Genomic DNA, 12018 nt, shown 5'->3' with positions numbered 1-12018 from the left:
CCTGCTGGAAAGTATCTGTGTCTTCCTCCCATCCTTGGTGTTTGTGCAGAGCACACCAGGATGGCAGATTGCTTTCACAGCAACATGGACGGGTAATGCCCAACCATTATCCCTGCATGACACACACAAATACTCAGAGTGTGTAGGAAACTCAGGTAATTTGCACAGCTCTTTCAAATTATGCCCATCTGTAAAACAGATCTTGCAAACTAAGAATCAAAATCAGCAGCCAAGTCTTATATCAAGCAGCCAGGCTGGATTTGCAAATATCTGGAAGGCAACTTCATGTTGACTCACAGAAGTTCTTATTTTGAGCAATGACTATGCCAGTACAGCAGACAGGAGATCATTGCAGGTTTGGGCCTTAAAGCTGAAAAAGCTGAAGAGATCACAGGCACATATGATTGTGTTTGCCCTTTGTCCTACCTATCACAGGCATTTTAGCTGAACTTGACCACAACAGCTTGGGATGATGCAGAACTATTCTGACCTGTACCTGCCTGTTGGAACTTCTCAGCAGGGCTGAAGACGATTTTAGTCCAAAAGAAGTCTTCTGGCAGAACTCTCCTCTGCTTCCAAATGGGCCTCAATTGCAAACAGATGGTCATAATTTTGAAACCCCAAGAACCACAGGACAAGACTACAGCATGCTTGAAAGCACCTTCAGGAATCTCTGGCAAGATCTCCAACGTGACAGTGATGTTTATGGACTACATGCATCCATCAGGAAGGGATCTGTCATGTTTATGTTAATGTTACAATTCCTCTTGTTTTACTAACATCTTTGCTAGTAACAATGTTCCTTCCGAGCACTGTTGTGGTGGTTTGCAAATGCAGCCCTGAGCACAGAACGTGCAGTGCTTCTGCTGGCTTCATGCTAGTCTCCCCTGTAACAGATTTGGACAGTAATACTGTAACAAATCCACAGCCACCTTGGTCTCCATGCCTGTCATTGTGCAGCAGACCATGGCTGCTCATAGCTGCAGGCGACAGCAGCTCTGGCAGCCCAGTGCTCCTGCTGCTTGGGCAATGTTCCTCCAGTTGTGAACTGCCTCGAGCCTGTTCCAGCCTTGCTCTGTGGTCCTCCAGGACTTCTTGCTCCCATGACTCTTGCAAACACAGAGGCTCATCGCCAGGTTTTATGGGTGTGCTAAAACTCTCTTTGGCCAGCCTTCTGTTGCCATCTCATAATTAGTAGTGCTTATATGTCCTGGCATTTTTTTTTTTTTTTTTTGTTGTTCACTTCCCAGGGTAGCTGGAACTATGCTTCAGTGAGAGCAGTGCTGCACAGTGTTTACTTTCACATTCCCAAACAGTCTCTTGCATCCTGACCAGTTCAGCTATCCTTGGCTAAACTAAGTACCACTGAGGACAATGTCTATTGTCCTGCATTCTGCTAGCTGGCCAGAGGAGCACTTTACATCTGGTATGAGCATTGTAGGACTGAGGTTTTGGGAGAAGCACCCATAAAAGGAACTAACCAAAATTTGTTACCCCAAGCTGATTAGCTGATTAAACAGTCACTGCTTACAGTGAATGTTAAAAACTACCTCTAAAAACTATCTGTAATGGCAACACCAGCCCCTACAGCTCCATAAGTGCCTCCAGAAGTTTTAACATGTCCTTGGAGGTACCATATCAGTCCTGCAGCATCAGGAAGATGAGGGTGATGAGCACAATAGCAATGGGAAAGAGCTTGGCTTGGTTCTCACAGTCACCCTGTCTGTGCCCTGACCAGCCATGCAGCCTGGTGAGTGTGGAGTTGCTGCTGTGGTCATGATGTTGGTTAACCATGAGATTTTTATTTTCTAGTTTTAACACAATAAAGGAATTGTCTGCCTGTGAAAGACCTAGCTAGACTCCTGTGTCCTGTCCATCATCAGCATTGGATAAGCCCATTCAGGGGAAACAGTTCTGTTCTCAATGAGTTTTACTAGCCTCCCTCCTTCCCTGCCCCTGTAACACATATTCCCATACATCTCCCCACCTGTAAAGCCCAGAAGCCCTCCAGCCAGCACGATGTATGACTGGTGTGCAAAGCTGATAGCAGACTGTACAGGCCATTCCCCACTGCAAGGGAAGCTCCTTAGCTCCTTAATCCTTAACCCAGGGGAAAAAAAATAGAGCAAGAAAACCAGCTGCTGCCCCACCCAGTCTGGAGACAGGTTCGTGAGCGCTAGTCAAAGAGATGTGGAAACCAGCAGTGCTACAGGGCCCGTGCCCTTAATATGCATCTCTCTCTGGAGCCTTTCAAGGGCTGACATTGTGGATGTTGGGACAGCTACTGCCATTTCTCCAAACAGGGCTCCATGTGTTCAACAGCCACTCAGACACAGATGGTGATTTATTTGCAAAATCTCCAGGATCTTCATCTGATTTTGGATCCTTCCTCTGTGATGGGTTTGACTGTACTCCGGTTACTAAGCCTTACAAGGGAACTTACTGAAATAATTTCCTTCCTTAATGAAAACAAAACAAAATAAACAAAAACAAACAAACAAACAAAAACAAACAAACAAACAAAAAAAAAAAACAGAAATAAAATACCAGCAACACAGCACAATCGGGCATGAGGAAAACTATGGCAGAGACAACAGTCTGCACAGACCTCAGCAACCACAATGTTCCTCTCCTGCAGGAGAGATCAGAGAGACAGGGAAGAAGGTCACACTGAGAAAGTGGGTTTGTAAAGCAGAAACTGCAGCAATATGGGAAGGAAAGTAGAGTTCTTACCCCAGTCCCCAGAAAAGCCTAGTGAAGCATTGTCCGCATTGATCTCTTGTGTCCCCACATTATACCCTCCAGTACCACTTGCCCCTGAGCTGCATGATTTAGGAGAATGGGGGAATAACGACAATGCAGCAGAGTTTTTCTGCACCTTCTGGGAGCTGTTGTGAAGAAGAAGCAATGTCTGTATAGCCCCAGGGCTGCAGCAGTAGCTGCAGAGAGAAATTGCTGCTGCTCAGCTGCCTCAGAAGGAGCAGCCCTCTCCCTGCAGCGTTCTCTATGTCCAAGCCAGAAACTGAGGCCTGATTTGGCCCTAAATGCATGTATAACAGACACAGCTGTGAGTTTCCTCTCTTCTCATTTTAAAATATATGAGCTGGTTTGCACAGCCCCAATATGAAGCAGCTTTTCTCATCCGTAGAGCTGTTCTCCAAACATCTCCCCAGTGAAGCAGCCACACATCTGCATAAATGCATTGTGCCAGATGTTACCAGAAGATGATGCAGCACTGGATCTGGAGATGGATTCCTGGAAGTGCCACCCCTCCAAGCCCTCCCAGACCAGCCCTGAGAAAGCCGGATCCACAGTAAACATGGGAACGGAGTGCAAGGGCTCCAATCACAGCCCATCTGCCCCCTGGGAGCTTTTGCTTGTCACACAAACCGAGCAATGGACAAACAAGGGAGCACTAGGGCAGACAGAGCTATTGTCACAGGAATGTCAAAGGATGGCAGGATCTAGCCTTAGCCAGTCGGCACACAACCAACTCCAAGCAGGAATCCAACGGAGACCTTTCTGGCTGGTGATTAGTCGTGGGTGCAGGCTCTGGGTCAGGCCTGTCTCACTGGTCTCTCTGGGGTTCCCCAATTCTCCATGAGTTTGTGGCTCCACTTGAACTGTCAGCACACAAGCCCCATCTGAGCAGCAATGTGCCTCATGATTTCCAGGCACGGGTGCCTGCATTGTCTCCTTCCAGTCCAGAGTAACCAGTGTCCCAGCTTCTCAGAGCTCCTCTCTGGGCTTTGCAAGTCAGTGAAACACCATGGTGCAAATGCACATAAAGCCCTGGGCCTTCTCTTCTGCAGTGACCTGGGGGCCAGCCCTAGTCCACCCCAGGTGCTGCCTTACCACTGAGGGCTGTCCTAGTTCCTCAAGGAGCCCTGCAGCTAGCTGTGCCTTCCCGGCTGCCTGAGGAAGCCCTGCATTCAGGACCATGCATGGCGAGCCCCTGGTCTAACCTGAGTCCATCACCCTGTCATGGGCAGGGGCTGGTTCCCAGGGCAATTGACATTGCACCCTGCGCTGCCTGTACTGATGACAATTTCCATTAAGTTAGTTAAAAAAATTGTTTGTGCTGCTCTTTGGAGAATGTCATGAGGATTATGTGGTGCTGTGTGGTTTTTATGCCATTCCTCTGTAAATTGTACAGAGGTCAGACAGCTCAGAGTGAGTTGCCTGCAGGGTTCATACATGCACACGTGCACATCCATACTCACAAACACTTGCGCACACAGACACGCAGATACAACTTTCTTTCTTTCCTTGTTGTCTCTTAATTTAAAAAGCCATTCAGAGTGAAAATATCTGTTTCCTCTTTGTGAATGGACAAATCTAACACAGATGGTACATTAACTGGAAACATGTTTTGTTCTAGTATGTTCATATATTCATTCTTTTCAGGGACAGAAGACACCATTTATGATCATCTCTTCAGCCTTCATAATCTTTACAACTTGGTGATCTCCTATTAAATGTTGTAACAAGTCATCACTTCTTCCCCTCTTACCCGTACTACAACAGCACAAGTTGAAAGTCTATCAGTGTTAGCAGTGATGGATCAATTATAAGGTTTTGCTCCTGATTGGGAGCAAAGCTAATTTTGCTTTTGAGTGCGATGAAGTCTATGGTACTTTGTGACAGCCTTCTGTAACTCCTTTGGGATTCCTGTTCACCAACTGAGAGCATTGAGAAAACCGAGTATGAAACAAGTGCCAGAGAAAGTTTTTTAGAAGTTTCTGTGCAAATATGTAATTTATTTTTACATAGGAATGGATCATTGGTAAGGAACCTACCAGTCCCAGATGGAAGAGTTCAAAAAAAGAGTTCCCTAGGTAAAATGGCATAACAGACAAATTACCTGGAAGAAATATTTAAGCCTCATTTCTCACTCAGTATTCCATTGTCAGCTGATGTAGTAACTGCATCATAGAAGGCCACAATTTGCCTTTGGTAAGCTGTGCTGGCTGTCTAGGATCACCTCCTTGTCCTGCATGTGCCTTGACATATCCAGTGTAAGTGTAGCAAGTACCCCATATGAAAGAGGAAATAGTTCTGAAGCAGGCAATGAGGGGATAACCAACTAAAAGATGTCTTTCCCTGCTATTCCCTTTTAGATTCCTCACTTAGGTATATACATGCTGGCTCATGGTGATGTGGATATCCTCATTACCTCCAGAAATATCTAATCCTTTCCAGATTTCCAATGAAGTTTTCGTGTTAGGGAGCTTATGCACTACTGAGTCCCAGAGAACCACAGAATTCTTTAGGTAGGAAGGGACATCTGGAGGACATCTGTGCTCCTGTGCTCCAGCAGGAACAACCAAAAGCAGGTTGCCCAAGGCCATGTACAGCTGACTTTTCAGGATCTTCAAGGAGGGAACTTCACTAGCTCTCTGGGCAACCTGTGCCAGTGCTCAGTCATCTGCAGGTTAACCATGAATGGAGCAATATATGGTGTTTTTCTTGTAAGAGGATGCTTCTTTTTATGTTTTCAGTAATACCTTGTTTTATATCACAGATCACAATTTCAAAAATAAGTTTTATGTGTTCAAATGTCATTCACATTCCATCTATCAAGCTTGATTACGTATTAAGGAGTGTAACCTGGATTGAACTTAACCCATAACAAGGTAGCTCCCAAAATTAGCTACAAAGAGGCAGATGTTAAGTGCAACCTATCTGCAAGTGCTCTGAGCAACTTCCTCAAGAATGCACAGATCATGAAAGCAACACAGAAAGAACTACAAATGTAAACTAGATGAAACAAAAATGGAAGCTGCACTTGGACACATCAGTGATCTTTCCCCTGGGCATCAGGGAAATTAAAGCTTATAATCACTTTGTTTGTTTAATCACAGGCATGGTTACAAGGAAAGGACAACAGGCAGAGCCTCAACACTGAGTGCTAATGCCAGTCTGATGGGGGTGTGAGAAGACTGTGTACCTGGGGGGCTCACTACTGCTGGGTGCTGAGGAATGGTCCTGAACAGTGGTGCACTCAGGCAGAGACTGCAACCTCACCCTAAGAATGGTCCATTGAATACAACAGAGGGGCCATTAGGCCTCAGCACCACTGTTCTTTGCAACATCTAGGCTGTGATAACTGACAAGATGGGATCACTCAAGCATTGCTGGTTCAAAACACATCATTGATGAGAAGGTCAGGGGTGATGGGACAACAACAAAGATCATGAAAAATGGCTGTCCCAGTTTCACTTTGGTTTCTGGAAGAGGAAATAAAGAAGCAGCTTTGGCACATAATGAGATGACAATCCTTCTCAGAAACATCTCAAAAGATACCTGAAAAAAAACAAACAGAAATGAGAGTGACCCACACATAACCCCACTGGGGGTTGGGGTGGGGAGGGACAGAAGGACATATAGGCATTGGACATAGCCTTGGTTTTGGGTAGAGACTGGGCAGCTGTTCAGGAACACCATGCAACGGAGAGCAGGGCTAGTTGAAGGATGGGGCAGAAGGGAACTGACTCCAGTCCCCCGGCCACCCTCCTTACCCTGCACGGGTTGTCCCCACACAACAGAAAAGGGAGCCCTACCTGGGGAGCATGACAGGGGCTCCTCCATTTCCACTGGGTTTCTGTACAGGAAGCTGAACTGTGACTTGACACATGAGAAAACAAGACTCAAGGTGATGCCCAGTCTACCAAGCATGTGGCTGCAGGATACAGACTCACCTGCCTGTGAGATGAGTGCTTTGTAGGGTAAGCCATGTCTGCATGCATCACAGAGTTTTAGAAGCTAGGAGAAAACAGTTCTTCAGTGCAGCCCCCTCTCCTTTACCCTTGCAAACTGCACATATCAAGGGCCAGGAACCAAGAGCAATGCTGATCGTGAGATGTCAGGAAATGTTTGCCATGACTTTATCCTTAAAATGACTCCTGCAGACATGAGTTTCAGAGAAAAAAAAAAAAAAAGTTTTACCCAACCTCTGGGTGCACAAAGCAATGCAGACCCCCCAAGAAGGAATGATGGGTCATTCAATGAACTCCTATTAAAGTGATAACTAAACTTCAGGTGGCCAGCAGAGAGGAACAGAGTGGGATGACTGGTTGGGTCCAAGGCAGGGTCCCCCTCCTCTGTTGCTGCTGCTTTGATCATTCATCCAGACAGAGAAAAATGGGAGACTTTTGAAGTGTGCAAACAGGTTTAGTACCTGACTTTACTAAAGGAAAAAACTGATCCTAGGAAACAAATAAACTTCTTACTGGATTAATAGAAGAGTGATATTTATGGTGCTTGTGCAAGTGAGAGGCAGCTCAGAGTTTTGTTATGGAAATTTTGCTTTGTGACAAATATGTTATGAATGACTTGTCCTGAAACCACGCCAACATGTAGGTGCTGCTATCACAACATCCAACGACTTTAACTTACTGTGAATGTTCTTGAGATAAATCATGGAAAACCTTGCTTATGCTATCTTTAGTCACTGCAATGTTTCACTCTCACAAGTCACTCACAGCTCTAAAAATACAGTTTATATCATTGGATTCCTGGAATTCTTTTAGTTCTTGCATTCTGATTTAAGTGGCATTAAAGCTGGGCTGTGTGGTTCAAAGCTGCAGGCTGATATTTCGTTGAGGCTTAGATATCACCTGGGTTCAATACAATGTTTGCAATATTTATTTGATTTGGATCCAAAGGTAATTTGGAAAATCTTCCTGTAGATACACCTCATACCTGGCTATGTGGAACAAAGGCTAGATTTTGTTTGGGACTAGATAGTAATTTAATAACCTTTCCAATATAGCATTAAACTAAAACACATGCTTACCACAAGAGCTGAGAGAAGACTATTTAGGGTTGTCTCCCCCAAATCTGTAGGTATCTTGCTTCTTCTGGCCTATGCACTGTGATGTTGTGATGACTTCTGGATCAAAATCTCTCTTGTATTTCTGTTTCACTTACATGTATTTCATAACAGTTGATGATTCAGAAACATTAAGAGCAAAAAAGTCTTGACCTCCCACCAGCCTTTCTGGATTTGATTACCAGCTTACCAATGGCTGATAGTTTGAACAGAATTTAATGCTCTCTAATTTTCCTTGATAGGGACTAGGAAGCATGTTATTTTTTATTATTATTATTATTATTTTCAGCCTAACTGGCAGCCCAACAAAGCCCAGCAATAAAAAGCTCCATTCGTGTAATAAACTGTCATACATTCTACTACTTATGAACATGGGCCCTGAAAATGAGCAACCTTCCTGCACATTACATTAAATGCAAACCAGATGGGCCCTTGAAAATCCTTCTCTTTGTAACAAGGGGCTAAAGGAGCTGGTGGTCAGAGGGTCTTTTTCACTATGCAAATAAATAAATGAGTTTAACTACATTATTTCCCAAAATCAGCAATGGGAAACCTATGTGGAAACATTATGAACAGTTAGCAAACATGCTGGTGAACCAGAGTAAGCACAAGTGGAACTCTTCAGCTCTCTTAAATGCAACTATCTAAATACCGGAGGTGGGGTCAATCTCATGCAACTTTCTAGTTAATGGCCTCTGGCCACATGCCTATGGACTGCATCCATGACCTGCTGTGTATGCTCTGACACCCAAACTTGATGTGTATGGATAAACTTGGAGACACAAATGGGTAAAATGAATCCCTTCCCTAACACGTCTCAGTCAGATACGGTCATTTAAAGTTCAATAGTCATCAGAGAGAAGGGAAACCTTCCAGAGATGACTGGGCCCATCCTGAGTAGGTGTCATGAGGCAGAGAAAACCTCAACAGATCAGATAGGCCTCGCATTTAGATAACTCTTTAACTTAAATACATTTTACTTTTAAATAAAAGTAAATGCATTTTACTTTTGGAGTCCTACGGACAGAGAACAGGGATAGCATGACTGAGCCAGGGACTTTGTTATCTCTGGAGTGTACCAGAGGATGTCTAACTCCCTGCACACTGAGCACATGAAATGAGACAGCCTTTAAGGAGTTGTTTGATACCAACTAGCTCTAGCATGTCCTTTGATCCTCTTTCTTGTGATTATAGGTGATATCATAAAACTCTTTCTAAAATCCAGCTGACCAAATTGACACTGAGAGAGATGTTTGTCCAAAATCATTCACAAGGCCTGCTTCCTCACCACCTTCCCCAGTGCCAGAAAGGTGTGCAGAAAACAGATTATCTTCAGTGACACATTGGGGTGTAGGGTATGTGTAGGCTTGATGCAAGCCAGAGAAGACAAGCAGAGAAAAGTGTTGTACAGGTGTTCCTGTGGCACAGCTGCCACAGATAAAGAACAGGTGTGCAGCATGATGGGATGAGAAGGGAAGGGAAGGGAAGGGAAGGGAAGGGAAGGGAAGGGAAGGGAAGGGAAGGGAAGGGAAGGGAAGGGAAGGGAAGATATTAACAGCTGAAGAAAATGCCCTGGGAGCATTGATTCTTTAAGTGTTACGACTGGCTTGGTGTCAAGATCTGAGAAGGTTTTGGGTAGACCAGGAAAAGAGATGCAGTTTATGGATCCTGAAGCTTCTTAAGGTGTTGTCAGGAACTGCTATCCCACCAGTGTGCAGCTCAGTTTATTACTGAGGCTGGGTGGAGCATTTGCTGAGGGTGAAGTCACCTTGTTGAGCTCTAAATACCTTCCCTGGAAAGGCAAAAGTGCAAGAGCCCATAGGTCCAGTACTCAGTCAAGGTGCATACACAGTGGCTAGGGTGGGAGGTCGAGGCACAGCTCATCTCTAAACCCAGTGTCACTAGTGACTTTGGGAAGGCCCACAGTCATGTTTGCCTTATGGTCTTCTAAAACAGCAGTTCACAGCTCTGCTCAGTTCAGGCCAGTGTGGACCAGAACTTGGGAGGAGGAGATGCCATTGAGCGTTTAAACACTGTGTGCTGTGGTTTTGGGTGCAGTTTTGGTATGTCACAAAAAAAGGGCTGCCTGACGATATATTTTCCCAGAGGTAGAAAAGGGACAGGGATTGGAGGCAGACACACGTCAGGATTCCTGCTGAGTGTAGGGTTACAAGTCTCCATTGTCCTGGGCCTACGCATCCAGTCCTGGGTTTTTGTAGGTCCTGCTGGATGGGCTTTCTGCTTGCTCAAAGGTGATTTATTTTTACAAATTTAAATGAAATCCCCTCAGACATTTCTGAATAATACAAGAGTTTAAAAGACTATTTTTCTATTTAAAAATATTCTAGCTAGACTTTTTATTAAATCAAAGTTAAATCAAATAAAGACTGTGGTTTGAAAGTTCAGACTGAAGCAGGAGCTAGTCCTCTCTGAGGAGCTGTGCCCTTGATGAACGGGTGTCTGTCCAAGGCCCAATGAACAACCATAGATCACCAGCTGGAGGGCTCTGCTGGGAAGAGCATGGAACACCCTGTCCCTTTAGGAGATGGGATGTAGCAGGGCAGGAGGAGGGGATCACATTCATTGCACTTGTTTCTTCTTGAAATAAAACATTACATGCAGTCCTGGCATGTCACTAGCTGGTTTCAGGAAGCCTTACTTGCCCTGGAAGGCCCTTGATGACAACAGATGGCAGTTGCACCTCTTTCCCTAACCTCATTCTCAGCCACTGCCTCCTTCAGTGGCATAGTCTTGGATGGTAGAGCCCTGCTCCCTGCTGCTGCTCTCCTCCATGTGTTTGTGGGCTGGAGGATGAGGGCAAGATTGGTAAATACACCTGTACAAATGCCCTTCATGGGACTGGGAAGAAAGACAGTGACGCGTTCCTTTTTACCTATAGCAATCCCAAGTACTAACCCTTCATCCCACAGTGGGGCACAGTGTACAAAGTTTCTGCTGTGGTAACCTTACGAAAGGCACTGAGTTGGATAAGGAGGCTCTGTCTTGATGGGACAAATCTACTTCAGGACTCTGTGGTGGCTTACAAAGCAATGGGAGGTGACTGCTGTGTCCCGCTGTGGAGGGTCGCCTGTAGGGCTGGGGGGTGCCACCCTCCTTCTTCACTCCCCAGCTGGGTGCTCCTCAGGCTGCTCTGCCAGCCCAGCAGGAGCTGTCGCACCAGAGAATGTGACTTCAAAGGCAAGCCTGGGTGCCACATGAGATGCGTGACACTTGGCAGGCCCACCAGCTCCTGAGATGATGTGAAATGAAGGAAGACAGCTGTTCCCGAGCAAGGCCAGCAGGAAGAGCTGAGCCCTTACACTGTCTAAAAGTGTGAAGGAAAGGGAAAAGCAGCAAAAGGAGAAGAGCAAAGGGCTGGAGAGATGCCCAGACTGTGGGGGTTCTTCTCACTTTGAGAATTTGCAAACAGCCCTGTGTAGAGGGGCTGCAGGGGTGGAGCCATGACCTGGTGGACCACCAAGCTGATGGCCAAGCTGATGAGCCTCCAATACAGGGTCAGCTGCGAGGTGACTGCCCGCAGCCCTGCAGGGCTTAGCACAGTTGGTGTCGGTGTCTGTGTATCTGCTGGTCATGCTCAGAGGTGGCTTTTACCTTTAGGCACCTGGAAACGGCCCTTTCTCTGCTTTTTCTGTGACAAAAAACATGTAGGAAAATGGTTGCAAAAAGTAAGAATTGGAAAGCTATAGAGGAATTGTGGAGGTCTGTGTGCCGTCTTTCTTTCCCTTTGGTATCATGTTATCATAAGTATACTTTGATATCTGGGACAGCAGAAAAAAAGTGCTCTCACTGGTGTGACTGAATCTGACCATGGACAGACTCTGGGCCTGATTCTCTGCTGTGTTTTTCCAGTCTGACACCAGTACATTGCCATGATGACATCATTTAGATTATTTATGATTTATAGTGACTGAGAAAAATTGGGTCCTGTACAATAATGCAAACAATCAAAGATGCAAAGCAAAAATAGTGCCTTTGAGCTGCACTTTCACATTGTGTGATATTTTGAACACTTCATGTTGAAAGCCTTAGAGCGCACAAAAGGAATTTTCTTCATTTCATATATTATACTCTTGCCTGAAAGAAATAGCAAACGACTCCTCAGCCTGAGCATGCATTGCCTAGGCTGAAAGGCTGAATTGTTTTTTTATTTTTATTTTTATTTT

The 12018-nt window shown here is 45.3% G+C and overlaps 1 protein-coding gene across 7 annotated transcripts in view; it reads right to left on the bottom strand.

Annotated features, from left to right (window-relative positions):
• MYOCD (myocardin) overlaps positions 1-12018 on the bottom strand; it is a 245914-nt gene that overhangs the window by 100266 nt on the left and 133630 nt on the right. The gene's annotated exons all lie outside the window — the stretch shown is intronic.

The sequence above is a fragment of the Anas platyrhynchos genome, chromosome 19 (assembly GCF_047663525.1).
Source record: "Anas platyrhynchos isolate ZD024472 breed Pekin duck chromosome 19, IASCAAS_PekinDuck_T2T, whole genome shotgun sequence".
Classification (NCBI taxonomy): Eukaryota; Metazoa; Chordata; class Aves; order Anseriformes; family Anatidae; genus Anas; species Anas platyrhynchos.
This window is presented reverse-complemented; position numbering and strand designations above follow the sequence as displayed.